Source organism: Juglans microcarpa x Juglans regia, chromosome 1D (assembly GCF_004785595.1).
Source record: "Juglans microcarpa x Juglans regia isolate MS1-56 chromosome 1D, Jm3101_v1.0, whole genome shotgun sequence".
In the NCBI taxonomy this organism is placed as follows: Eukaryota; Viridiplantae; Streptophyta; class Magnoliopsida; order Fagales; family Juglandaceae; genus Juglans; species Juglans microcarpa x Juglans regia.
In genome coordinates, this window is record NC_054594.1 from 13,699,883 (window position 1) to 13,727,539 (window position 27,657).

The 27,657-nt window shown below is 34.0% G+C and overlaps 1 pseudogene; it reads right to left on the reverse strand.

Annotated features, from left to right (window-relative positions):
- Positions 1-22,678: 22,678 nt before the first annotated feature.
- LOC121250518 lies at positions 22,679-26,788 on the reverse strand (annotated as a pseudogene).
- Between the last annotated feature and the right edge of the window lie 869 nt (positions 26,789-27,657).

The following is a 27,657-nucleotide window of genomic DNA, read 5'->3' on the forward strand; positions in this document are numbered from 1 at the left end:
CTCTTCTTCGAAAGCGATGCTCTTCCTCTGATTTTTTTTGTAATTTTTTTTCCTTTTCGGTGCTGTTGGTTTGGGAATTTTACAACGGTTTGTTGGGTATTTTTTGGGGGTGCCGTTCGTTTGGGGATTTTATATGAGTTTGCATGTTGGGTGTTGTTTGTTTGCGAGGAAATAAAGTTTTCTCTTCGCATTTGCATGTTGAGGGTTTGTATGTTGTTTCTATGTTAAATCTATTCTTCTTTCTTGTGCGGGTGTTTTTTTAATTTTTTTGTTCAGTACCTGAAGGAGAAAGGGCTCCTTTGGCGATCTAAACCTCGGGATGTCATGCAATGCACTTTCCCCTCCTCTTTTCTTTTCTGCATTTTTTTTTGTTTTGTTTTAATTATCTCATTCACCGAAGCGACGGAGACATCGGCAGTGGACCTGGAGTCGGTAGCAGTGGATGAGATCTCGGGGATACAGGAGCTGTACGGAACAAACCCGAGTTACAACGGTTCAACTTCTACTACTACACTGTCCAGCGAGAACGAGGGAGACACTGTTTATGGCAGTTATGCCCAGATTTCTGGTTCTTTGTGAGGCTTCAAGGCTGCCATGGCCGCCGGTTTTGGCAGCTTATTGTTGGTGTGAATATTATCTGCCTATTGCAATCCAACTATTTATGATAATGAACCCAAGGGTTGGCTGAAAAAAAAAATTAAATTTTGATCTTGTTATTTTTTATTTAGCTGCCTGCAGCCTTCTTATTCCAGGATTTGCACAAACTAATTTGGCTGCCAAAATTACATGCAGATCTGGGATTTTTACTATCGATTTCCTTGTCTTTTCTGTTGTTTTTCTTTTCGTTACAACCTTCTTTGTAGTATTCGGGAAATGATTTTTGCATGTGTCCTAACATTGTTCATCTCTGTGCTTTGAATTCTTTTGCAGGGTTGGTCAATCTGTCCATCACAGGTTAGATTTCATCTTTCTGAGTCAATTTGTGAAGAAACTCCTGTGTTTAATACACTAAATTTATCTGAGATCTGTTAATTTGGTGAAAAAATTCCTGATACGTCTATGTAATATTTATAAGGAATATTTTATACGAATCGAATTACATCTTTTATCTTTCATTCTCTGCTTTCTTTCGTGAAAAGGGTGATGTGAGCTGTCCATTTATGTGGTTTCCTTGACTTCTTGTGCTTATGCTTTGGACTGTGCATACCATGTCATCTATACTGCCCATCCACAACTTAGGTTGCATTTCTAGATTAAAAATGTGGATATACTACAAAAATCATTTGTGCTTGAGAAAGTTGTTTCCATGCTGATATGCATGTGTATAATCATTGTTAGTGGTATATCGGGTGTAGCTGCTGCACATATCCTCAATGATGCATTATTTTAGGTGATCATATGTAATGTAGTATATCTTTTTTTCTTTACTAGAAGCTTTAGGTAGGCAAGACTCTGTCTTTCTTTTTGCAATTTCTTAATATCTTCTTTTTATTTTTTTATTTTTTTTCTCAGGTGATCTTGCTAAAATCAAGGGATAGATTTGGCAGTCGTATTCATACGGACTACTCATTTGGTTGTCCAGTAAAAATGGGAGCATCATGGTAAGTTCACTTGTTATTTTTTGTGGATCCCTTTCCAAACTCTGGATCTTGTAAATACAAATGGATTCATGGTTATGCAATAAAAATTAAATGGTGTCTTTATCTATAAATTCACAATGTTTTTAGTTCTTGTGGCATACTATCCAATATATTTGCTCTATTATCCATTGTTCATGGGCTATCTCTGCATATTGGTATCAGCTTTAGCATCAATTCCCCTCTTCTGGATTCAATTCCATTATCTATAGTCCATTATCTATAGTTCAATTTCTATTTTCACCTTTTCTTAACAGATACTTCATAAGATCCTTGAAATATCAAAGATAACACAATTATAAAGATGCTTCTACAATACTTTGTTGCTTAACCACATCTGGAAATTAATGCCACCATAAATGTGTCATCTCAATTCATTGTTGCTAGATGAATTAATGTTTCTTTGTTGCTTCTATTTTTTGTATCTTCTGCAATACTTTGTTGTTTAAAGCTCCCTGAACAGCAGCTTCCATAGGGCTACTAACTCTAGCTAGGTGAATAGCTGCATTTCTTCTATACCATTCACACTTTTTTAAGTTACAATTATAATGATTAAGTTATATTTTAACTTTGATTTATTTACTTATTTCTTTGTTTAAAGAATATAGATGCATGTTATGTGCATGAGTAGTTTGATGCTACTTGCAGTTGAGACTTTAAGCACATTTTTGCTACTGTGTGCGCGTTTATGTGAAAATGGTAATTTAATGGTGTATACTCAAACAATTTAGGTGATAGAAAATATGGATGAAAAAATGAGAAATATTTGTTAGTAAGTGTTATGTCCTTTCAGCTTTTCAATGATTCCAAGGTGCATTAGATATTCTATTTTTGTTCTTTAGATTTATGAGTGACTAAAATTATGTTTGTTGACATAAAACTTTACAGGATGCACTTGTAACTAGAGGATCAGCTTTGGTCCCGCTGATTGGAATAGATGTTTGGGAGCATGCACACTACCTGCAAGATCAACTTTACTACTTCTGCTATTATTTCAAAGATGTTGATAGTCTGAATTTGGCTATTTCACATTGCATAACTTCAACTTATTGGATTAGAGTAGAATCTTATGAAACTTTCTTCTATGAACTAACTCGCATCGACATATGTGATTGTGTATGACAAAATTTAAAATGGAGAGTAGCAATGTTTAATTGTTTGTGGTTTCAGATGTTGTTTTCTTTCTTCCCGCTATGTAGCAATGATGATAAATGCTTCTGCTCACCTCTTAGTATGAGAATTGCTTCTTTGAGTATATTGAGCATCTATCTTGGTTGTTTCGAGGGCAAAATATAGAATGATCTGCAGGTCACTTTCATGATTTTGTCATTTCATTGTAACTTGAAACAAGAAATAATCATCCTCATTCTTACTTAAAAACTGAATTTTTTTATTTTCTCATGCAGTACCGTGATGTGAAATCCAACTATCTGAAGAACATATGGAAGGTTATTAACTGGAAATATGCAAGCAAAATTTATGAGAAAGTGTGTCCTCGAGACAACAATAAGCTCTTAGTACTGTGGTTAGGCTTTTTACTGAATGCCGGATCTAGCCAAGTATATATGTATATTATTATAAATACTAGCATCTTTGTACAGTTTGTGATGAAGTTTTGTCTTTTGGTTATCTTTCCTTGTATAAGACACTATGCATGTGATAAGATTAGGTTTCTTATGGTGTGCTTGCTTTTCATATTCATGTACAGGTTTAGATAGCCCTTATCAATGATTATTTGATCTTACTACATGTAAAATTGTCAAACTTCAAATTCTTTTAGACATTTCACCTTTTGAATCCTAATCTGGCCAGCTTGATTTGGAAGGTAGAAAATTTTGTGCTCTGTTTCGCCACTATTCTGACCACTTTCTCTAAAAATTCCTCCAAACTATCTCAAATTATAAAGTGGAACAATCTGGTGTGAATATGCTAAAAAGTTTGGTACTTTAAAACAAATTTTACGTCTAATAATTTGGTAGAAGTTACTAGCCATATTACTAAAAATACTTGTTCAGAGGTTTGGAAAATAAATTCTAGGAACAATATATTTGCAAACTGGTGTTGAGGATATATTCTCAACTCTATTGACATAGGAATATTTGATTCATCAGAGAATTCTTATTTATTGCAACTAATCTAGCTACCCTGAAGAGCATAAAAAATTTAAAGAGACGAATTTAAATGTTGCACAGTTTTTATTTCCTCTATTTTTAAGTTTTGTGAATATTTAGGTCTATTTCTATATTTTTGTACAAATATGTAATTGTTTGTACATTTTTTTTTCTCTTTTGGCATTTGTTAATGATTTTTTCTTAATCATTTATTAAGACATATAATTTTGAAAAGGATTTTTTTTTTTCATCATTTACCTATGAATTATAAAATTATTATTAACTTTAAATAAATTTTAAATTTTAAAATTTAAAAGTATGTTATATATTTATGTGTTTGAAGTATGAATTTAAGGCAAATGAGTTCTAGCTGATAGCACCTCTTTCTCCATAAGAATGGTTCTCTGTTTAGGTTTGTTTTTTTCAATGTTGGTTTTTTTTTTCTTCCATTTCGTTGAAGCTGATTTTATTTTTGCTTGTCTGATGTGCATCTTTTGATTTTCAAATTTGTGGTGTGCAATTTGTGTTGATGGACTACATTGTAGCTTCTTTTGGTTGTTGATTTGCAGATTTGTGTGAAAAAATAGATCTTTTTTTTTTTTTGGCATGTTCAATGTTTTGGTTGTCTTGTTTTGCAGATTTGTTCGATTTGGATCTTTGTGTTGGCTTGTTTGCATCTATTATAACACTTTTTGGAGACTTCTTTGCCAGTGGTTTCAAAAGAGCCTTTAAAATCAAGGTCTGCCTTTATACTTTCTAAATTTATACGATTCAAGCTTCCAAGATGTTGTTACACACCATTTGCTATATGTCCCCCTTTTCCTGCACGATTTTGGTGATAGTATACTTGGACATGGTGGAATTACAGATAGAATTAACTTCCAGGTATGCTTTGATGAGATTTGGATCCAGCAGATTCCTATGAACTACTTAATTGTAGTATATTTTAGATAACCACTTTTAACTATGTTAAGCCACTTGCTCTCCTCTAATTTGATGAATTTGGGCTTTGTAATAGGTTGCAAGGATCACTGGTGAAGAGTGAAAAAAATGATAGAAGAACATAAAGGACCTTATGAAGAGGTTAACTGTTAACTCATTTTCAAAGAAAAATTTTGTGTCCCAAGTAACCATGGCTTAAATTTCTGTTTAGCTTGAGTCTCACTATTCTCTCTATTTGAAACTTATATATGGCAAAGAAGAATAAGGAAAAGTATTTGCAAGAAATGGATTCTTACAAGCAGAAGGAAGATGAAGAAGTTGTCAACCTCAGAAAGGAAGAGGAAGAGCATATGAAACTTCAAAAGCATAGGGCCTTTCAACTTTTGAAGAAGAAGGAGAAAACTGAGAATATAATCAAGGTACGTTAACAAAAATCATAATTTTTTTTTTTTGTATGTTTTCACATGTGAAGACATTTACTGCTGCTAATATAGTTCTCCAATGTGTCTAAAATAAAAGAAAATTGGCAGAAGAAGAAGTAGCAGCGGAAGGAAGATAAGAAGTCTAACTCTTGATTATATTTAATGAGATTTTCTCCAATATTTTGCAGTTTTTAGGATTGATGCAAAGCACTTATCTTTTTCATTTGGTGAATTTATGCAACTGCTCTGCTCTCACTTGAGTCTTTCAGGTTGCTCCTGATGTTAAAGAAATGCAATCTTTTATTTTTTTGTCTCAATCTTATATTTTATTGTCACAATATTTTATTTATCTCTTTCATTTTAATTTTTTTGTCAGTCATTTATTGGAATGCTTGGATGCACTTTGAAACAAAATGTATCTTTTTGTTTTGCATTCCATTATGAAAAATAGCCGAATTTGTCTGTCTAGGTCATCACGTGTGCTGTTTATATTGTATTTGCAATAGTTTTTCTCATAAGATCATCATATAATTTGGAATATGCTACACGTGGTTCTTCTGTTTGAAACTGTCAAGGACTTGAGAGAAGCTGAATCTGTTATCAGAAGACTATTATCAATTGATTGGTATCAAGAGCACATAATAAAGAACCATAATGGCCACCAAGAGGTATTCTTTCCACATTGCTATTTTCGGATTAATTTGGGTAAACTTCCAATGAATATTTGAGGAGAATAGGAAGTTATTACGGTCAGCTTATGGTTGGATTCTCTGATTCTGGTAAAAATGCTGGGTGTTTCACTGCTGCTTGGGAACTTTACAAATTCCAAGAAGTTGTTGTCGCAACTTCCAATGAGTTTGGTATTAAAGTTGAGTGGTGATATACTAACAATTCATCTACAATTTATCTATTACTTCTTTATAAAATATAATTTTTTTAAATAAAATATACATCAAATCAAAACCAAAAAACAAAATCAAATTTTAAAAAAATATCATTTTATTTTATAGTAGTTTAAGAGTAGTAAATTAATTGGTAGTTTATCATTTCTCATTAAAGTTACTCTATTTGAAGGGTGTGGAGAGAGTATTGGTCGTTGTGGTGGCCCAACGTATCTCGCCATCCAATCCCAACCACCTGGCTCTGTAATGGTGAGTGATCCGTTAAATTTAAATCTTGGTATTTACAATAGTTTTCTGCATCCCATTTTCTCCAATCAAATTAAAATATCTGAGTCATATTGTGAAATACAAAACCATACTCTTAGGCATGTATAGTACTTTATTTCGTAAACTTGTATCAAATTTTGTTTTTATTTCTATGCATTAAATTATTTATTAATCAAATTTTTTTGTAAAAACCATACTATTTTTGTAAAAAAACTGTTTCACCCAACTAGGCAAACGTCTCTTGGTGTGTATATTAATTTACTTTTCCATCTATATATAGTTCATTTATATATATATATATATAAAATTAACATATATATTCTCTCTACTGGGCAAATGTCTCTTGGACGTTTCATTACTACTACTAGTATATATAAATATATATATATATATATATATAATTTGATAACGTGGACCAAATATAAATGTAGAGGGCTACATGACCTGTGATGGGACCCAATCTCTAAGACTGGGTTGGTTTCGTTTGATTACGTAGTTTAGATAAGATTAAATGATATATTTTGTTAAAAATTAAATAAAATATTATTTTAATATTATTTTTATTTTAGAATTTGAAAAAATTAAATTGTTTATTATATTTTATGTAAAAATTTGATAAAATTGTAATGATTATATGAGATGACATGAAATGAGATAGTTTAATTTTGCGTAACCAAATCATCCCTAAGATTACTGTGCTATGATAACATTGATTCTGACCAAACATAATGGAAGATTGATATTTTTTTACCCCACTTTGGTTAGTTTTGACCAAACATAGTTCTATTTCTATAATATGTTTATTTAGGTCTAGTTTGAGTATTGAAAATATTTAACAAAATATCTCATAATTATTTATTATTTTATTATTATTTTTTACTTATTTTTCACTATTATTTACAAAATCCCTAAAAATACCTCATTACCCAGACCCACCTAACTCACCAATTATGTAATCGGTTTTAATTGCATTCATCTCTTTGATTTAAAAAAATGCGTTTATTTTTCTCTGCATTATGTTGAGCAGTTTCTCTGAAGAAGTTGGAACTTTTTTGGATCATCATAGTAAAATAAGCAGTGGACATGGGAAGGTAAAAGTGAAGGACCTGTTACACCGAGCGAAAGTGCATTTTTCACTCTCTTTTTTTTTTTAAAGTATTTTTTAAATCTTTTTAAATAATTTTTTTAGAAAATTACAAACTCATTCAAAATACTTATTTAAACATTAAATAAAAGAATAAGCCGAAAAATTGGACTGAACCGAAATTAAAAAAAACGAAAGTTTTGATTTCAATGACGAATCGATCTATATTAGTTCTTAAATTTTTAAAACTAATATATATCGGTTCGGTTTTAAAACTTATCCAAAATCGAATCGAACCATACAGATTATACCACTAAAAAGCACATGCTAATTAAGGTGTTTTTAAAAGGGTTAAAACAGATGATACGACACGACCTATTATTTAAATGTGTTGGGTTATGATTTAAAAATTTGACATATTTAACTTAATAAGCCGAGTTCGGATCGACCTATATAATTAAATGTTTATGACTTTACACGATCCGAAAACACGATTTGCCACCTCCAATTCTCGCTAAGGTTGGGAGGACGAGAAGCTCTCTTATCCAGTCCCATTTTGGAAAATGAAATTATTTCAACTTATCTAATATCATTTAATTTAATCATTACAATTATTTAAACTTTCAAATAATATATAAAAAATAATTCAATTTGTTTAAATTTCAAAATAAAAATAATATTTTATTTAACTTTTATTTTATCTTATTTCAACTCAACTATTTCAAGATAAAAATCAAGTCATCTCTCTCAAAAGAATTATGATAGGGTTACTATTCTACTACTACTTATCTACTATCTAATTTGAATTTGATTTATTGATTTATTTTTTATTTTGCTTAATGATTGAAGAAGTGAGTATTAGTAAAGTTATATATTTTTTAATTTTTTTCTTAGTGATTAAAGATGTTATAAAAGTACTTAAAAAATGATAAAAAAATAAATAAAAAAAACTTGAAATATACTTGAATAGTAGATGGGTAGTCTCAAAAATAAATCTCATCACCAAACCTTTAAAAAAATAGAATAAAGCTAGTTTGCCGCCCCAAATTGACTGCTCCATTTGACCACTCAATAAAATTGTTTTTTTTTTTTACATAACGATAAAGGAAGTGATTTTAAGTGTATTGGTATAATTTTTTATTTTTTATTTTTTAAAAATATTTAAATATATTAAAAAAATGTAAATATAAAAATAAAAAAAAGTTCTTTTGCAACTATCGGTCTTTTTGTTGTCTCTTTCTTCACATTTGTTGTCTCTCTCTTTTTTTTTTTCTTTTCAATTTTTCCTTCCATCCTACAGTGGCCTTTTTAATTCAGGTGTCCCTCTACGGGAATTGAAGGGTGCATCGATAATGTGCACGCATTTTGTTATTTATTTTTGTTATTTTTAATATTTAAAAAAATGCACACAAAATGCATAGTAGTGCACATTATCTGTGGACCCTTTCGATGCACTTAGCATTTCCCTTAATACAAAATGGGCCCTTAAATGTCCTTGCATATTTTATATCCAACACTACCCAACTTACCAAAGATATGTATATATTAATTTATACTCATCGTAATGTTTCATTTTATTTTTATGAGCAACTCGCTTGATATTGAAGCAAATCCGAGTTTGTTCAGAATCTACGGGATGCAATTGCACCCACTCACAGACCTGTGGGCTCGGCCACTCCACGTATTAATGATTATATTCAATAAAGACTCAAGTAACATGTTTAGTATTAGTACATGATTCCTACTCTCTTTATAAATGTAGAATAATACTATAATAAATGGTAAGAAAGATTCTACAAATCCCACTCTCATTTTACACGTATCTCACTTTCATCCCATTATGATGAGGTGACATTGCCCATTAATTTTTCAATTTCTTTTTTAAAAAACTAAAGGATTATCCAAAGGTAGTAAAAGTGTCACATTTTACCTAGTGAGATAAAAGTGGGATAAGTATTTGTAGCATTTCTCAAATAATAAATATGAATTTATGTTGATTCACTACAAGGGAAGTGACTTTTCCCAAAGATTATTTTTGCTGGGAAAAGTCCCTAAATCGTTGCCATTGACTTGTTCCAACGATTTAAAAATCACTGTATGTTCGCCGGTATTATCCCTCCGCTTCTGATCTACCCAACGGAAGCCAAAAATTACTACGAAAAATGTTATCTTTTCCGGCGATTTTTTTCGCTGCAAATACCCGTTTCGTATGGCTATTAAATCGCCGGGAAAACTTTTGTGGCGAATTACAGTCGTCGCTAAAAGTTTATTAATCGCTGCTAATAATGAGCTCTATTGCAACGAACAACTTAAATCACTGGTAAATCTATTTGCGGCGACTTACATTCGCCGCAAATTCTATAAAAAAGCGCTGGTAAAAATAATTTCCGGCGATATAAATAAGTTTAATTTGCAAAAAATATTTCCGGCGAATTTTAATCGTCGGAAAAGATATTTCACAAAATTAAAAAAAAAAATCCACAAGATTAACCCTGATGAACTGTACCCAAACTATACATACTAGAGACCCTTATATATAATATATGTATATTATAATAAGCCATATGATGAGAATATTCTTCTTCTACTTTATAAAATCACAAAAGACTTGAAAAATCTAAGAAATGCCAAAAAGAGCCAGTCTTCTACACAGCAGAACAGCAATGTTAGAGACAGATAATGGAGAAGGTTAGACCAAAAAGTAAAAACCAAACACAAGAAACCCCTCAGTCATTCGTTAAAATAAATAAAAAATTATACAACTATGAGCAGCAACCCAAAACTGGTTATGAGCATTCAACAATTAAAAGCATGTAGCTGACATTTTCACATCACTTCTCTAATTTGAAGAAAATAAATAAAGCTTACCTGAGCCGATGTTATGAGATTAGAACCCATATGATCAGCTAAATGCCTACTTTCCTCACGAAGATATAATATAGATACAAACAATAGCTTAGTGTTACTAACATCTCAGTAGAAACTAAAATATGATCTAAAATAGCAACAAGAAAAGTAAAGGGAAAAAGAACAAAGAAAAAAAAAGTAATATAGGATAAAGTGAGAAAGAGATACCATTAAAGTCAGTAAATTCTTAAGAACATTCTAAGCATGCCAAATATATGCTGTAATAATTATTACAACACTTATAAGTGCCGCAAATTAGTGGATTAGAAACTTGCATGCTTCTATTGCTAGTACTGCTTACTTTCGTTGCAAGCATTTATTTTGCCTACCCAAGCATAATAAGGTGGGAGGGAGTTTGATAAAATTTGTAGTACTTACAAACTTTTCGTTTTAGTACATTTGACATCAAACCAAAACATGCCACCAACCAATCTCAACTGTTAGAAGCAAGTTGATAAAAAAAAACATAGAAGTTTGATAAATAACTAGAAAAGCAGAATAAGCAACCAACTAAGAAACTCACTAAGACAGACAAATGTGAGCCTATTGAAACAAGGTTTAATAAAATGATACTCTGTAGCTTTTGTGATCCTGCATAAGCCTTCTAGCAAGTTAAAAAATAAAGTTAAAATCTTATTGTAGTTTATCATAACAATAATAAAACCTTAACATAGAAACTAGTTACATCTTAGGCACATGTTGAGCATTGACAACACTACTGAGGGTTCAATAATAACAATAAAAAAACGTTTAACAACAGTTCAATAAGATTGCATATTTGTGCAATTTGATTCCTTTAGAAACTGTGGAATTGGTTCTCCTTTGGAACTCTCCAAAAGAAGAACATGGAATATCCACTTGCTTTCATGGTAATTTCCTCCATGCATTGCACTCATGTCACAACTTCTCAAGCTAATTAGAATCGGAGGATTTTGCACTAATGTGCTCAACGATGCTGCTACTTCCTCGGCAACTCTGCCAGAAATCTAATAGTAAGATGTTTACATAAACAGTTATTTGTTTATGTAATGATATACACAAGAAAAAAAATTATAAATATGAATTGACTAGGAAAACATAACCAAAAGTTCCCTAGACAGTATAACAAAACAATCATGATTAACTAAAAAGACCAAATCAAAGCCCAAATTGAGAAAGTCATTGCTGTCTTTCTTAATTGTTTATTTTCTTCATTTGGAATAAGATTACCTTACTCGTCCAAAAATAATAGAAAGGTGAACAAAATAGATAAAACATTGATTACAAATTAGAATACAAAGGGAAAAGAAAGGGAATATTGCCAAAGCAAAAGATTCAAAGAAAAGTACCTAATCATCTCTTTGAAAAGCACGACATCCAGAATAATCCTTGAGCTGCTGCCTAGCAAATACAGAGTATTTTTTTATCTAAGTATCACATAAGCTGATAATTATATACAAGATTATGAAGATATTGAAATTTCATACCACGTAGCTCATCCCACATAAACCCATTTACAAAAAAGACAACACCCTAGCACACAAGGAATATATAGATGATAACATGTTTTAAACATTTAGCACATAATCTTTTCTTTTTATAAGTGAACATTTAGCACATAATCAAATCAAATTAATGAAATAATTCAACATTATTTTTGGAAAAATAATGAGAATTTTTTTGTACAGTTTTTTTTTTATCTATTAGTATTAAAAATCACATTTTACAACCAGCCAACCAATCAAAATTAAAACATATAGTGATTAAATGGAGGAGGGGATGAATCCATGCATTGTATAAAAAGACTCCCGATAAAAACCAGTGCAATTGCTTACCAATCCCACCCGATAAAAGATGCATATGATGCTATAACTCATAGTATTTCTAGCATACATAATGACAATCACTTGTTGTGCAAGCATGTTGACCCACGGCAAGAGGAATATATTTCCATTGAGTGATATGATGACTTAATATATTTCAATATATTAAGTCATCATATCACTCAAAAAGTGTGTTTTATAAACTATGTTTGAGCCTGGTCTCGTTTTGTCAGCAATTTCTCATACTTTTCACTCTCCATGTCTCTCAATGCATGTATGTTTTGTTATGAGAAACTGTGTTAATTCCTCTTTTTGTGTTTTCATTCCTCAAAGATTCATTTTCTCTCCTTTTTTAATAGAAACCGATATCATCTATTATTTATGATATAGTCTGCACTAAAAAACTATATGAGATGGATATGTATGTTCATTCGACTGGCGCTGCTGAAGATTATTGCTTTCACCTTGCAACTTTTTGCAGAATCCCCAGATAAAAAAAAAAAAAAAAAAGAACATTATAAAATGAGTGAATGGAATAAAATACTGCTTGGGCGACACAACTCCAATTTGGCACGAAACTCATGCTTGCCTTTCTAACCCTTCTTTGGCATAAAAAGAGTGAATGGAATAAAATACTGAAACTGCTTTACAATGGGTTGGTGTTTGTTTAACAACCAAGTCCTTAAGAATGTCAATTTTAATACATTCTTTACATAAGCAACTTAGGTACACCACCTATAAAAGCCCTTGAATATATGAGGAAATAGCTATAGCAGCAAGGTTAATATAGTCAAGAAGAAACTCTTTGTGCATGAAAAACATCTCAGACATCCATAATATATATATATATATATATATATATATATATATATAAAGCTCCAAAAGGAAAAAAATTACAAACTCCAAAGAAATAATAAGATAGCTTGAACTATATGCACGTATGATCACCACCACTGTTGCCTGCATGCCACAGACAATAAAAACACACACATACACACATGTATATATATATATATATGTATATAGACTTGAAAAATATCCTATGTTACTATTTTGGTTCTTACAATTAACCTCTCTAAATTTGTAATGTTTCTAATCACATCCCCAAGCAGTTTTATTAACACAGTTGGCACAAGAAATGAAAATTTCCTTAGCACTTCAATTCTCCAAACTTCTTACCCTATATGTTTACCTAGCTAGGTCGAGTGCACGCATAATAATGTGTTTATCCTTAATGATCTTAGTACTTGTTCTGTTCTTTCCTTGCATGCTTTCCTCTAAACAAATCAAAAGAAGGTCTAGGAAAGCAATGAAGGAAATAAAGTGAGAAGCTAGATATTTTAATTTACACTATATGGCCACAGTTATATTATACATACACAAACACATGCATAGGCAATTTATAAAAAAAATTGAAAGAGAAAACCAAGCCTACAATATCAGTCATCACTTGCTATCAACAACTTGAGTAAAATGGGAGATACAAACTCTGTACACAGTTAAGAATTTCGCTTAATTGGAGATAAAAGCTACTTTCCTATATGCTGGTAAACAAAAACAGTGCTCTGTTCTAGGTTGGCTTACGGTGTTGAAGGGAAGGCAGTGGAGCATGGGGGTGGTCATGCGACCGTGGAGGAAGGCGGAGTAGGACTTGTACGAGGAGCTTGAGTGAGATCCGTGAGGAGGAGAGCAGATCGACGGTGAGAGAGAGGGAAAGCTTCGATGGAGGGGTTGGGGACCGTTGGGGGTAGCTATGCCGGTATATGGAAGTGGTGTGGCGACTGAGGACGCGGCGGCACTGGGAACTCAAGGGAGAAAGGACTTCGATCATGAAGAGCGAGGGAGAACCACGGGAGAGAGAAACTGCGAGGGAGGGGCTTGGCTGGGTTGGCCGGCAATGGTGGAGGTGGACAATGAGGATGGGTCGACGGCAGTGTATAGTGGCTACTGCGTGGAGGCATGAAGAATGGGAATCGAGGGAGAAGAGGGATTGGGAAGAGACGAGAGGGGGGGAGGAGACGGCTGGAGGGAATTAGAGGAATGAGGGGAAGAAGCGGGGGTTTTAATTTTATTAGTTTTTCTGGCGCTACTGATTCACCGCTAATAAGAAAATGACTTTTGCAGCGACTATATTCACTGGGAAAAGTATCTGCTGCAGCGATTTTTAATTCACTGGAAATAAAAAGCCGCTATAGTTATAATATTCTATTGCGACGTGCAATTAAAAATCGCTATAGTTACAACTTTACGCTGAAATTCAACGGCGATTTAAAGATCGCCGCAAAAAGTCCTTATTTGCGGCAATTTTTTTTGCGGCGATCTTAAAATTGTTGGAAAAAGTATAATTTCTTGTAGTGATTTATACTAGTTTATAAGAGTCTAGTCGAGTTTTATACGAGTTATATCATTTAATAATCGATCATAATTTTAGATGCTAATAGCTCGTTAATTTAATGAGTCGAGTGAAACTCGAATTTGATCGAGTCTATTAGGATTATTTGATGAAATGTGAAAGGGGTATCTGGTGGGATACTAAGAGACAACTATTAATAATGGAATTGGGAAGCCTGACAGCTCTAACCTGGGAGAGATTTAAGCAGAATTTAAAAAATATGTTATTTCTTGAATTGGTTATGTAGCAACCCTACTCCAATATTCGTAGCAACCCTACTCCAATATTTGTAGAGTCAAAATATGGATAATTTTATTATGCCTAAATTAGGTTTAATGGGCTATTTTGGATAGAGTTGCGCTAGGCTGCCTTCCGGCTTTGACTGTTGGGCGTGCCGTGCTGTGTGCCTAGCACAAATTTACTTTTTTATTTTTTTATTTTCATATTTTTTAACATATTGAAATATTTAAAAAAAATAAAAAATACACCAATACACTAAAATTCATTTATTTAATCATTAAGTAAACAAATTAAAATAAAATAAAATATATGAGTTGTCAAAATGAGGGAGGAAACTCAGGTGGGATATTAACATGTTCCTTTTGGATAAGCCTATGAGCAATAGTTTATTGAGTTTGGCTATGAGTTTTTAATTAGGTTTGTAGGCCCAAAAGTTTATTTTTACGGCCCATTGAGATTTAGACAAGGATTTTGGATGGAATTAATGGGCCAATATTTTTTGGAAAACTTAATTAATATTTTTCGGATAATTTTAAATAGGCCACAGACTCAATATTTATATGTTAGATTAATGATTTTTATTGGACACATATTTAATTGATATTAGGCCCAATGAATTATTTTAAAAGATAAAAAATATTTATCGGACAAGTTGGTTCATTTTGAAATTTAATATCAGTCCATTGGACTTGTTAAGTTACTTGGCCCATAAAATTATAGGCAACCCTCGTAATATTGAAATGATAGCGAGAAAACAAAAACAAAATTGGGTAAACCTATTTTAAATTGAGAAATTTTATTTACAATACTGAGTGAGAAACTGTATGTGCAGCCCCATTAATAAATGTGGGTAAAAGGAGAAAACATATCACTTTAAAAATGATATTATTGTAATTTTAAAATTTTTTTAAACATAATTATATGAGATTGTATATGGCGTCTCCATTAAAAATTGCATAGGACAAAAAATTTCAAAAAACTTTTAAAGGCTTTAAGGAATCAAATTAGACAAAAAGAAAAGTGAATGAAATTTAATTAGAATATCTAGAATTTAATAATAATAATAATAATAATAATAATAATAATAATAATAATAATAATAATAATAATAATGAGTTAACAAAACTTAAAAAAATTATAAAGGCACCAAACATTAAAAAATTAATGATTTAAACAAAATAATTTTTATTGAGCAGATGGGTCCATATTTAATCGATATTAGGCCTGATGCATTATTTTAAAATTTTAAAAATATTTATTAGACAAGTTAGATTTATTTTGAAATTTAAAATCAGCCTATTAGACTTGTTAAGTGACCTGGCCCACGAAATTATAGGCAAGACTCATGTTATTGTGACGACGGAAACAAAATAGAGTAAGCCTATTTCAAATCATAATAAAAATTGCGTAGGACAAGAACTTTAAAAAACTTTTAAACGCTTTAAGAAATCAAATTAGACAAAAAGAAAAGTGAATGAATTTAATTAGAATATCTAGAATTTAATAATAATAATAATAATAATATGTTGTAAATACATAAATGTAGTAAAATATATTTCATATATTAGATAGATGACCATTAGAATTCTTATACATTCATGTATTCCTATTTCTCATGTTCATATATCCATTTGATTTATGTATTTCCATTGTCTAAGTTCATATATTCATTTAACATCATGTATCATTTCATGCGTATTAAATGGAGTATTGATGAGCATTTGTTATAAACACACAACAAAGAAGTTGGGAGAAATAACAATATTGAGTTCCTGAAGAACTAGTTTTATATATTGTGATCTTTCAATTCTCTTATTACTTCTCTTTAGTTTTACAACACGTTATCAGCACGAGACTCTAGCTAATTGTAGTGTTCTTTTGATCTTTGATATTGAAAGCTACATGTGAGATTTTCTCTTATCAGGGGATGCTTGGGGAATGGGATGAGATGAAAATTTTGGGAATAGTAATAAGATGGTTTGTGAATAGTAATGAGATAGTTTGAGTTAAGTATTTATTAGGTTTTGGAAAAATGAGAGAGAAAAAGTTGAATAAAAAATATTATAAAATTAAAATATTGTTAGAATATAATTTTTAATATTATTTTTATTTTGAAATTTAAAAATATTGAAATATTTTTTATTTTTTATTTGAAAGTTTAGAAAAGTTGTAATGATTAGTTTGAAAATATTTGTATTTAAATAATGTTTGGAAAGGAAATGAGATAGAATGAGATGAGATAAAATAAGATAGGATGAGATGGAAACATTTTACAAACATCCCTAAGCCTCTCTACAATTTTATAATGTCACTTTCTAATCATTATGTCAGCATTATGTGTTTATAAATATTGACATCTACTGTGAATTATGTTATAACGTATGTTCTATGCTCTTTGAAGCAAAATATATAGAATTCAAATGACTTCATAGAGTTTATGAGTTTTGTAAATTGTTTTCTTAATTTCATAATACCTTCTTATTTGATTTTTAATATATTTGTTATCGATAATGTCAAATCTTACAAAATTAGAATTTGTTACTCTTGACGTTTCTAGCAACAATTACTTATCTTGGATCTTGGATGATGAGATCTATCTTGATGCAATGAACCTTGCAAATGCCATCCAAGAAGAGAATGAAACGTTCCTATAAAATTGCACCAAAGCAATGATTTTTCTTCGCCATCATTTATATGAAGAATTGAAAACTGAGTATCTCAATATAAAAAAATCCCTAGATTCTATGAAATAGTCTGAGGTAGAGATATGAACACCATAAGACCGTAATCCTACCAAAAACTCACTATAATCGGATGCACCTGAGGTTGCAAGATTTTAAAACAGAGAAATAAGCTCACAGTTGAAATTATGTGAAGAGCAAATCACTTATGAGAATATGTTAGAAAATACATATACCACATTTTATCCTCGAATGTACTCCTGCAGCAGCAATATCGAGAGCGCAAATTCATAAAATATTATGAACTAATATCCTGTTTGTTAGTGGTTGAATAGAATAATGAGCTTTTAATGAAAATTCTTCAGTCTCATCCAACCAGTTCTACTTTATTCCTTGAAGAGAATGGAACCTCATTTTATAATTATAAAGGAAATCGTGGATGTGGACATGGTAAGAAAAGCTATAAAAATATATCGTACTAAACATTATTTAAAGAGGAACTCAGTATACCACCGGAAGAGGAACCCATGGAGACAAAAAATGATAAAAATAAAAGCTTACAGCATAAGCCTGCAAAAAATTATGTGGATAAATGTTATAGATATGGTATGAACGTACATTGGTCACGTACCTATTGTACATCAAAATATTTGGTAAACCTATATCACGCCTATATCAAAGAAAAGGAAAAAGGGGGTCGAAATAAATTTTACTGATCACAATAATCCAATCGATTCCACATATACCCCAAATGAAATGGATCTCACCCACCTGGATGTTTTTGATTTCTTTGTGAACCCCAACAAAAATAAATTTTTTTTATTGGTGATGATTATGGTTACAACAATTAATTTTCCTTCTTTTTGTTGTAATCAATTATATTCCAATTATTATCTTCAAATATATTTTGTAATTTTCCTTTAAATTAATGAAGTTTTATATATGTTTGCTTTTACAAGGAAGCATGAATTTTATTGATGAATTAATCAATTTGAAAAAAATTGGTGGAAACGTATGTCTCGCAGACAATTGTACCACACATACAATTCGTAAAGATACAAATTATTTTCAATGTTTAACATTGAATAAAACTAATTTCAATACTATATCCAGTTCTTCGAACCTAATTAAAGGCTCCAGAAGAGCAAATATAGTGTTACCAAATTGAACAAAAGTTTGTATTGACGATACTTTGTATTCTTCAAAATCTAGAAGAAATTTACTTAGTTTTAAAGATATACATCGTAATGATTATCATGTTGAAACATTAATGAAGGCAATAATGAACATCTTTATATTACTTCTATGATTTCGGGCTAGAAACTCATATTAGAAAAGCTGTCAGCTTTCTTTTCGGTGTTATATTAAACAATTATGAATACAGTTGAATCAAATATTGTAATGCACCGGAAGTGCTCTGATCCAAAGATCTTTATGCTTTGGCATGATCACCTTGGACAATCGAGATCAATTATGATGCATTGAATAATTGAGAACTCACATGGACATCAAAAAAGGAAAAAGTTCTTTTACCAAGTGATTATCCATGTGTATCACAAGAACAACCTATTTTTATTTAAAGTTTCCCTAGACATTACAAGAAGCAACAATGAAATTGAACTACAAACAACCACAAAATGCTAACATAGAAATGATTGATCAAAATGAAAAAATGTAATTCATGCAAAATTGAATTTACTTGCAAAACGTGAAGTATTTGTACCTATAGTCCAAGCACCTAAATGTGTGACGTATGTTGGATATAAGTGGATATTTGTACGTAAATATAATGAGAAAAAGGAAGTCGTGAGATGTAAAGCACGACTTGTTGCATAAGGTTTCTCTCATAAAGCTGATATTGATTATCAATAAACATATTCTCCTTTAATGGATTCATTTACATTCATATTTTTTACTAACTTGGTAGTTATAGAAAGTTTAGATATGCGTTTAATGGATATGGTTACCGCATATTCATATGGATCACTAGATAATGATATATACATGAAAATCTTTGAATGATATAAATGCCCGAAGCATATAATTTAAAATCCGATAGTATTTATTCTATCAAGTTATAAAAATCATTATATGGTTTAAAGCAATCCGGACGCATGTGATACAATCGTTTTAGTCAATATCTATAAAAAGAATGATTTGAGAATAATCCAATTTTATATGTGTTTTCATTAAGAAGTCAGAATCTGGATTCGCAATTATTGCAGTATATCTAGTATCTACTATTACCCAAACAACATGTGGTACAATCCGGTAGAATTGGTAGGATGCCTGTGATGAGCGAACCTCGGGCCAAGGACTTACACTTTTGGTTGGGGAAGGGCCATGGTTTGTGTGGCGCCCCCGATCCCCCTTATATAAATACACAGGGATCGAGACGTCAGGATGGTGACAACACGGTCACACATCCCAACGAAGTGCCAGTGTGTGTACATGCAACAGTGTACAAATAAAATAACGCAGCGGATAGTCAACTAAGTACCAGAATTTATTTACAATCAAACATCAGTAAAAATTTAAATAGCAGTTATACAGTCATACATAAAAATATAAATATAAATACAATAGTTTTCAAATAAACAAATGAGTGATCCCAGATCACTCCTCAGGCGGAGCCGTCTCCTCAGGCTCGCCCTCCTCCTCCTCATCTGCATCAAAATCTGTGTTACCACAAAATGGTATCGCAGGTAAGTATAACCCAAATAATCTTCAAGAATAAAATGCATTTAATGCAACCAACATGCATGCATATGATGAAATATGCATTTTTCCTCAAAACATCATTTTTTCCGAAAATGATAATTTTTCAACACATGCCAAAATCCCATTTGGCCCAAAAATAATCCGTAAAACATTTTCTCAGAAAATGATTTACACAAAATCCAACGCACACTATTTTTCCAGAAAATAGCCAATTAATCCGTTATTACCTTATGCACCATGGCCTCCCCTAGGGACCATCTGCACGTCCTGGCTTCGTAGCGGTGCTCAGTTCCGCGCCCGGCGCGTACATGGCCAAGCACCGACACTACGCAACGAGCGATACCTAGTTCCGCGCCCAGCGCGTACGTGGCCAGACATCCTCTAGTCCCCGCCAGCAGAAGGACCACGGAGTCGGCACGAATCTCTCGTCCGATCCCATTGTCGCCCGGCGACAATCCAGGGGACGTTACTCAGTATATTCCGCTCCCGAGTAACCAGAGGAGCTCCACCGAGATAATGCCCCATCTCGGCTTGGGGTCGTGATACACACGCACCCAAATTCCATACTCACATGAAAACCCAGTTTTCATAAACACATGAACATGAATGCAATACACGAAAACCCAGTTTTCCTTTACAAACATGATCATGCGTGCCAAATGCAATGTACATGAACCAACACAATATCCAAACCAACAATTACCAATCCAATCAAATCCAACCAAACAACTCCAATCACCAATCCATTCGACCCCCGTACTCCTCGGACTCAGTCCGGTAAAACCAATCAACAGTTCAAATACAGTGAAATGTGTTACTGCAAAAATACATTAAATTCACAGGAATTCTTTGAAGAAATACTTACAACGCTATATAGCAATTTCCGATGGATCACGAAGCTGCAAGAAATGACGTCTGAGCAACGTAACAGTGCAAAATACACTGTGGCCGTGGGTCACAAATACCCACTTTCAAACGGGGACAAACGAAGACCCAAAAATGATAGGATAGGGCCTAAGGAGGTCGGTGAAGCTAGTGGTAGTGAAGGTTGGCCGTGGGTGGCAGCACAATGGGCGGTAGAAGACCAAAATATCCAAATCAGAAATGTAGATGGTGGAGCTTCACCGGTGGCGGATCGGAGCTGAGGTTGGGTCCAATGGGTTGCCAAGAGGTCGATGATGATGTGGTGAGAAGATGGTGGCCAATGGTGGTGCGACGGCGGCGCAGCGGCGGAAAGAGTGCTGCGGCTTGGAGAGGTTCGTGGTGGCTAACGGCGGCGCGAATGGAGCTGGAAACAGAGGGGTAGCGTCGCCGGTGGCTGGGGAAGCTAGGGAGCCGGGCGGTGTCGACCACCGCCGACGCACAGCGGCGCTGGGTGGTGAAGAAGGAACGGAAGGAAGAGAGAGGGAGGGGGACGGGCCTCGCGCGCGGGAAGGAAACCGAAGGAGAAATAAGGAAAAGAAAAGAAGGAGAAAAGAAAAGGAGAGGAAAGAACAAAATAGAGGGAAAAGAAATGAGGTCCAATCCTCATAACTTGGGTAACAAAAATGATCCAATGGAAACGATTTTAAAACCATAAGTTAAATAAAATAATTTAAATGTAATGGTAAAGTCAAATTGAAATAATTAAATCCCACAGTAATTAAATAAATATTAAAAGCAATTTAAATGCATAACAATAAATAAATATTAAGAAAGCACATAAAAATAATTTTCACCAAATTAAAATCATAGAAATAAACTCATTAAAAATCCAACCAATTTTAAAATACGAGAATAAATTTTTAAATAAATAAAAATAATCCTTTAGTAAAAATACACTAAAATGCGGGGTGTTACAGTTTGTTCTTAAACAGGGAGAGAGTACCACGATCGAGAATCAGGTTAAATATTGAGTTATCGTCCTTGGATGATAGAGACGCCATAACACTAGGGCAATATGGGGGGTCATGGCTTGTATAAAGTAAAGTATAAAAGAAAAATAAAATGAATGAAAGTATTTATTGTTTATGAAATGAATGTTCATTGATAAAGTTATGATGAACAATCAATAGAATCGAGTGTGATGAGCAAACCTCGGGCCAAGGACTTAGCCTTTTACATGGGGAAGGGCTTCTTAAACGGGGAGAGTACCCACGATCGAGAACCAAGTTAAATAATGAGTTATCGTCCTTGGACAATAGAGATGTCAGAACACTGGGACAGTACGAGGGATCATGGCTTATGTATGAAATAAAGTATACAAGGAAAAAAAAACGAATGAAAGTATTTATTGTTTATAAAATGAATGTCTATTGTTAAGGTTTATGGAATTAATGTTTTATTGACAAGTTATATAATAAAGTAAAGAGTTGGAATTAATTCCGAATTAAAGATTGGTTATGTCTATTTCTTTTATGATTTATTATGTAATGAATTGTGCTTCTTAATATAATGTTTATTCATTCTTTATATATATATATATACATATATATATATATATTTATGCATTAAAATCAATTGGAAAATACAAAAATCCATAGCAATCACAATTCAAATTTATAGTCTAATCCATAGCAAAAACTTTTGGGAGCAAGTGCAAATTTTAACAAGGTACTGGGGAGGGGTCAAGGTCGGTAACATACTCAAAAAAAAAAAAAAAAAAAAACTGATTCTAAATGGATTCAAAATGTACGCATCAGGTCAACGCCACATGCAAACATACAGCTGCTGCATGCCATCCCATTGATGCTATAAAAACATATATATGTATAGCAATTTGGTGCAGGAAGAATAGCAATAGATCATATGCGAGTTTCAAGCACCATCCGAGGGAATGGTAGTTTGTATGTTAGAAGGCATCAGGATGTTAAAACCATCTGCTGCAGTAGATACGACCATTCCTGGAATCTGCGAATGCCAATGTATTTCTTTCAAGTCTTTTTGACCCTGTTTAAAGTCAAAGCATTGCTGAGTTAACACACTGAACCAATAGAGAAATTTCTAAATCCATCATCTCACTAAGAGGCAAGTTCGGATAAAAGAGGAGGGGAGTGGGTTACCTGATGAACAAACAAAAGTTGTGGAGGTAGATCTTCAGGGGCATTTACTTGCTCTTTTGTTTTAGCTTTGAACTCTGCCTCCTCTTCGTCATCCTTTTCTAAAGAAAGGTCCCATATTCTACGCAATGAATCCAAGCGATCAAAAATAAATAAACGAAACTCAGAAAAATCTAACACAATAACTTTTATCCAAAGAAGAATAATAAAACTAAAAACATATATATTTGGTTGACCACTTCTTATTTATGCGCCAACACAATCTATCGTGCGTATTACTTACGTTAGCTGATTGTCTGATGATGAAACAGCCAAAGTAGAGGCTTCATGTGGACTCCACTCAATGGACGTGATAGGGTGTTTATGGTATTCAAAATGTGCCACTACAGAATCTCCTTCCTGCCCACAGAAAAATCGCATTTAACATCAACATTTCAACATCAAGAAACCCATTTCATAACCTACAATCCTTCTTTGCTAGTATAAGAAAAAGAAAGAGAGGTAGAGAGAGAGGGAGATCAACCATTTCGCTGACTCCAAAAACTATATACCTGTGTATGTAGGAACATAATACGCATACATACATGCACATATAAAACAAGGCCTTGACCCCACGTAAACAAAAAAAAAGGAGAAAAACACAAAGTGCCTTATCCCCCTTTTTAGGGGTCTCAAGTATCATACAATGCATACAAAAGAGGCAAACTTTCTTTTCTTTTTTCTTTTTCTTTTTCTTTGATGTCGGAGAACCTCTCCAAGGAAGGGCCCTTCGGACCCACTCTTGTAGAGTAAACTCCGGACCCGTGCACCACACCCTCAAAAGTTTTCCGACACAGAATTGGTTAAATCGCTAGCTTTATAGCAGGGGGTGTGGCCCCAAAGGATTGTTTGTACTCATGAGGTATTGAACCTTGGATCTTGAATGGAGTGATACCCCAAGAACAAGGCCTTTACCACTTGGGCCAACCCCTTGGGGTTAAAGAGGCAAAGCACTTTCTTTAAAGAATGCAGCTGGTTCCACATTTCTTTTGTTAGTTAACCAACTTTTTTTAAACAGGGATTGTAGTAATTGTGTGACCAATCTGAATGCATGCAAGTCACAATATAAGTTATACAATCAATGCAGAAGAATGAAAGCAATAAGATTGAAGACATGGTATTATAACAATGGCCCTTAACCTGATAATTTATTATAGATCCTATATTTTTTTAGAAAATATGATGGAATATCCATACTGGACCATACCTTAAGCAATCTGAGGTCACGAATAGAAAATGTCCCGTCATCACTGCCAGATGCCAACATACAGCTAGCCAGCCTAATCAGAATCAAGGAAGTGCCACGAGTGATCACCACGTAAATATGTATATGGACGTAAGGATTTTCTAATAGAGCAACAACCAGAACTATTAGCAACCTGTTCCACGATATGACATTCACATCTGCATTATGAGCCTTGAAAGATGCTGCTGCTGACTTCCCTAAACGGGCATCCCATATTGCAATAGTCCCATCCACAGAACAAGAGGCAAACACATGAGGTTCTGTAGGGCTCCACTACAGGAGAAGAGATGGAACAAGAATGGTTACAAGTTTGAAAAAATAAAGGAAAACAGTTCTGCTCAAAGCACAAGATTCAACTGCATATAGGGAAAACCCAAACAACTATAGATTCATGGGTTAACTATATACTTGTAGATCCTCGACACTCGCAGAATGACCTATAAATGGTTGGGTATCCACATTCCATGTCGCATCAGATGTAGGCTCCCACAGAAAAATACAATTGTTGCAGTCCCCTTCACGCATGAAGAACATTATCAAAGCGTTAGACCATGTTAAATGCGTTAAACAACTAGAAATTAAGGTTCCAGTCTAACAGTACCAGATACAAGCCTTCCCGGAACAATAGGATTCCAGTCGATAGCATAGCCTTCATCTTTGTGCTTAAACTTAACTAATGGGGCCTGATTGAAATCTGACAAAGACCCCTGGGCACCTTGTGTTTCTGATTCTGCTAAAGCATTCAGATGAGAGCTGAAGTCCCATACCTACAGAGCATTATCATTTTTATTGTAATCTATATCTGGAAAATAAAATTTCAAGTTCACGCATGCCTGATTAATCTTTAGTTTATAAGAAAACTGTGAGAAAATTGTCAGAAATCTTTAGTTTATAAGATTTATAATGAGAACCTTTAGTTTATTAGAAAACTGTGAGGACAATACAGTAAGTGAAGCAAAAATTTCGAGTACTAGATAGAAGATCTTTTTCGGTCGCTGCCACCGAAAAACTACCCCCAAAACCACCGAAAAATTCCAGAAACTGAAGACATATTATCACATTCCATAACGTCATATGCTACATGGACAGCAAGACAGAAAGACATGAATTCTAACCTGCACGTGACCATTATCTGCCCAAGATGCGCATATATGGGGATTTTGTGCCATGGCACGTATACGGTTTATACATCCTTCATGAGCTACCTTGCGCAACTGGAAAAGCAAACAAGATAAATGAAAAGTTTAAATAGATAATGGGAGGAACAAGCAATGTGGATATCTGTTTTTGTGAAATTAGCAAAATGTGAAAAGAAACAAGATGTTGCCTGCAAATTCGGACTCCCAGATCCACCAAGCTCCATATCCTCATCATCCTTGTCACTATCACTACTGTCACTCTCCATATCAGAGTTTCCAGCTGCAGGTTTGGAAGGCACTAGCTCACGTCTTTTCCCTGTGATGTTGGATATTTTAAATATTCCAATAGAGTTCGAAGAAGCTTTCTTTTCTTGATAAGTAGAGTTCCAAGAAGCTTTCTCTGCCTGCAGAAGAACCATGATGTAGAGATACAATGTACAAAATGTGATGATCAGAAAAGGACAAAGGACTATAAAAAAAGAGGTAAAAAAAACCTAAGTATTCCTCTTCCTAATATTCAGATAGATCTGTATTATAATTTTTCTTCCTCTGTAAACAAAAGGTTGTGATCCTGACGCGACTGCACTTTGTAGAGATCAATAACGACTTTACACATGAAGAAGATTATACTGAATATATGGTTCCATAGTCATACATAGAAAGCAATATGAAACAAACCTCACCTGAGTACCCGCGACGAAATACATTGTTTGTGGGAACTCCGTTCGGACCAAGCCCAGTGTATCACATACAATATCGAAGCTGTAAAAGTGAACCACCTAGTTACAAATTAGGAACTAAAAAGACATACAAGGAAATCATGGCATATGGCTAATACAAATTGGGTCACCAATGAATTGAAGAAAAAGCACACAGAATTAGCGGTACCTAAGACAGGGCCAGCCAATATGGAAGGCGTGAAGGGAATTATAGGCCGAGGGGTCACACTGAAGCTCCTCGCCTTCCTCCAGTTTGTCCACGCCTGGTTGCCACACCTTTGCCGGTATCGAGGGTATCTAAGATGACGAAGACGAAGACCCATCTCCTTTGTCCGAGCCCTGCACGAGATAGGGATGGTTGTGTGAAAAGGTCGCCCAAAAGGCAATTCAAACTAAACGATTGATTTAAGGCGTCGAGAAAGAAAGATAGTTGAACCTTGCTCTTTCTCTTGATTTTCTTCGTGCTTTTGATGCTGCGAACCATTTTTGTACAGGTTGATGCAAAGCGGCACAATGGGAAGAGGCTTTTGGTTGAGTCGAGTCGAGTTTAGCTAGGATTGTACTCCCTTTTCCGAGACGGTTCTTTGCGCCAGTTTAGCAAACGGAACGAGAAGGTCCGGCATACAGCACCTTCTGGGACTAACCGAGAGAGAGTGAGAGCTATGCAGGGAAAGAATTACCTAGAGAGAGGGACTTGCCGAGAGAGAACTAGCGTGGGGGAGAGAGAGAGAGAGAGAGGGAGAGAGAGAGAGACGGGCAGTGTGTTGCTTGGTGGTCAGTGGAGGGGGCACGTTGGGGCACGGCGGTGAGCGCAATAAAACGGACGGTATGGCTTGGTGATAGGCAGCGGTCAGTTGCTGGATCCTTCTTGGTTTCGGGTGTGGTTTCAGGCCACTCCTAGCGTGTAAGAGAGGCTCACAGTTGCGGTGGAGGAACCCAGTGGTGGGACAACCGTGCGGTGCAGTGTGGGAGGATCACGGTGGCAGTGGACTACTATTGACTGCACTGGTTTCAACGTTGAAAAACAGGGGCTGTTGGGTTCGCAGCTTCGTGGCTTACAATGGAGGCCACGGGGAGGCGTTGGGCGGTGGTAGGGCAGTTTCCAATCGGTGGAGGATTACCTTGTAGCGCCCTCTGTGGTGGCTTCGGGTCGCAACAGAGAAAGAGGAAATGAGAGAGTTTCTAGCACGGCGGAGAGGAAACCAAGGTGGCAGTGATGTTCCCTGCGGCTATCCAATGCAGCGGAAAGATGCAGTAGTGGAGGGGCTACGGTTGAACGTGGGGCAGCGGTTGTTGCGGCTAGGAGGGAGATGCCATGACGGCTGAGGCTACGGTGGGTTATACAGTACGCAGGAACATGATGTTTCG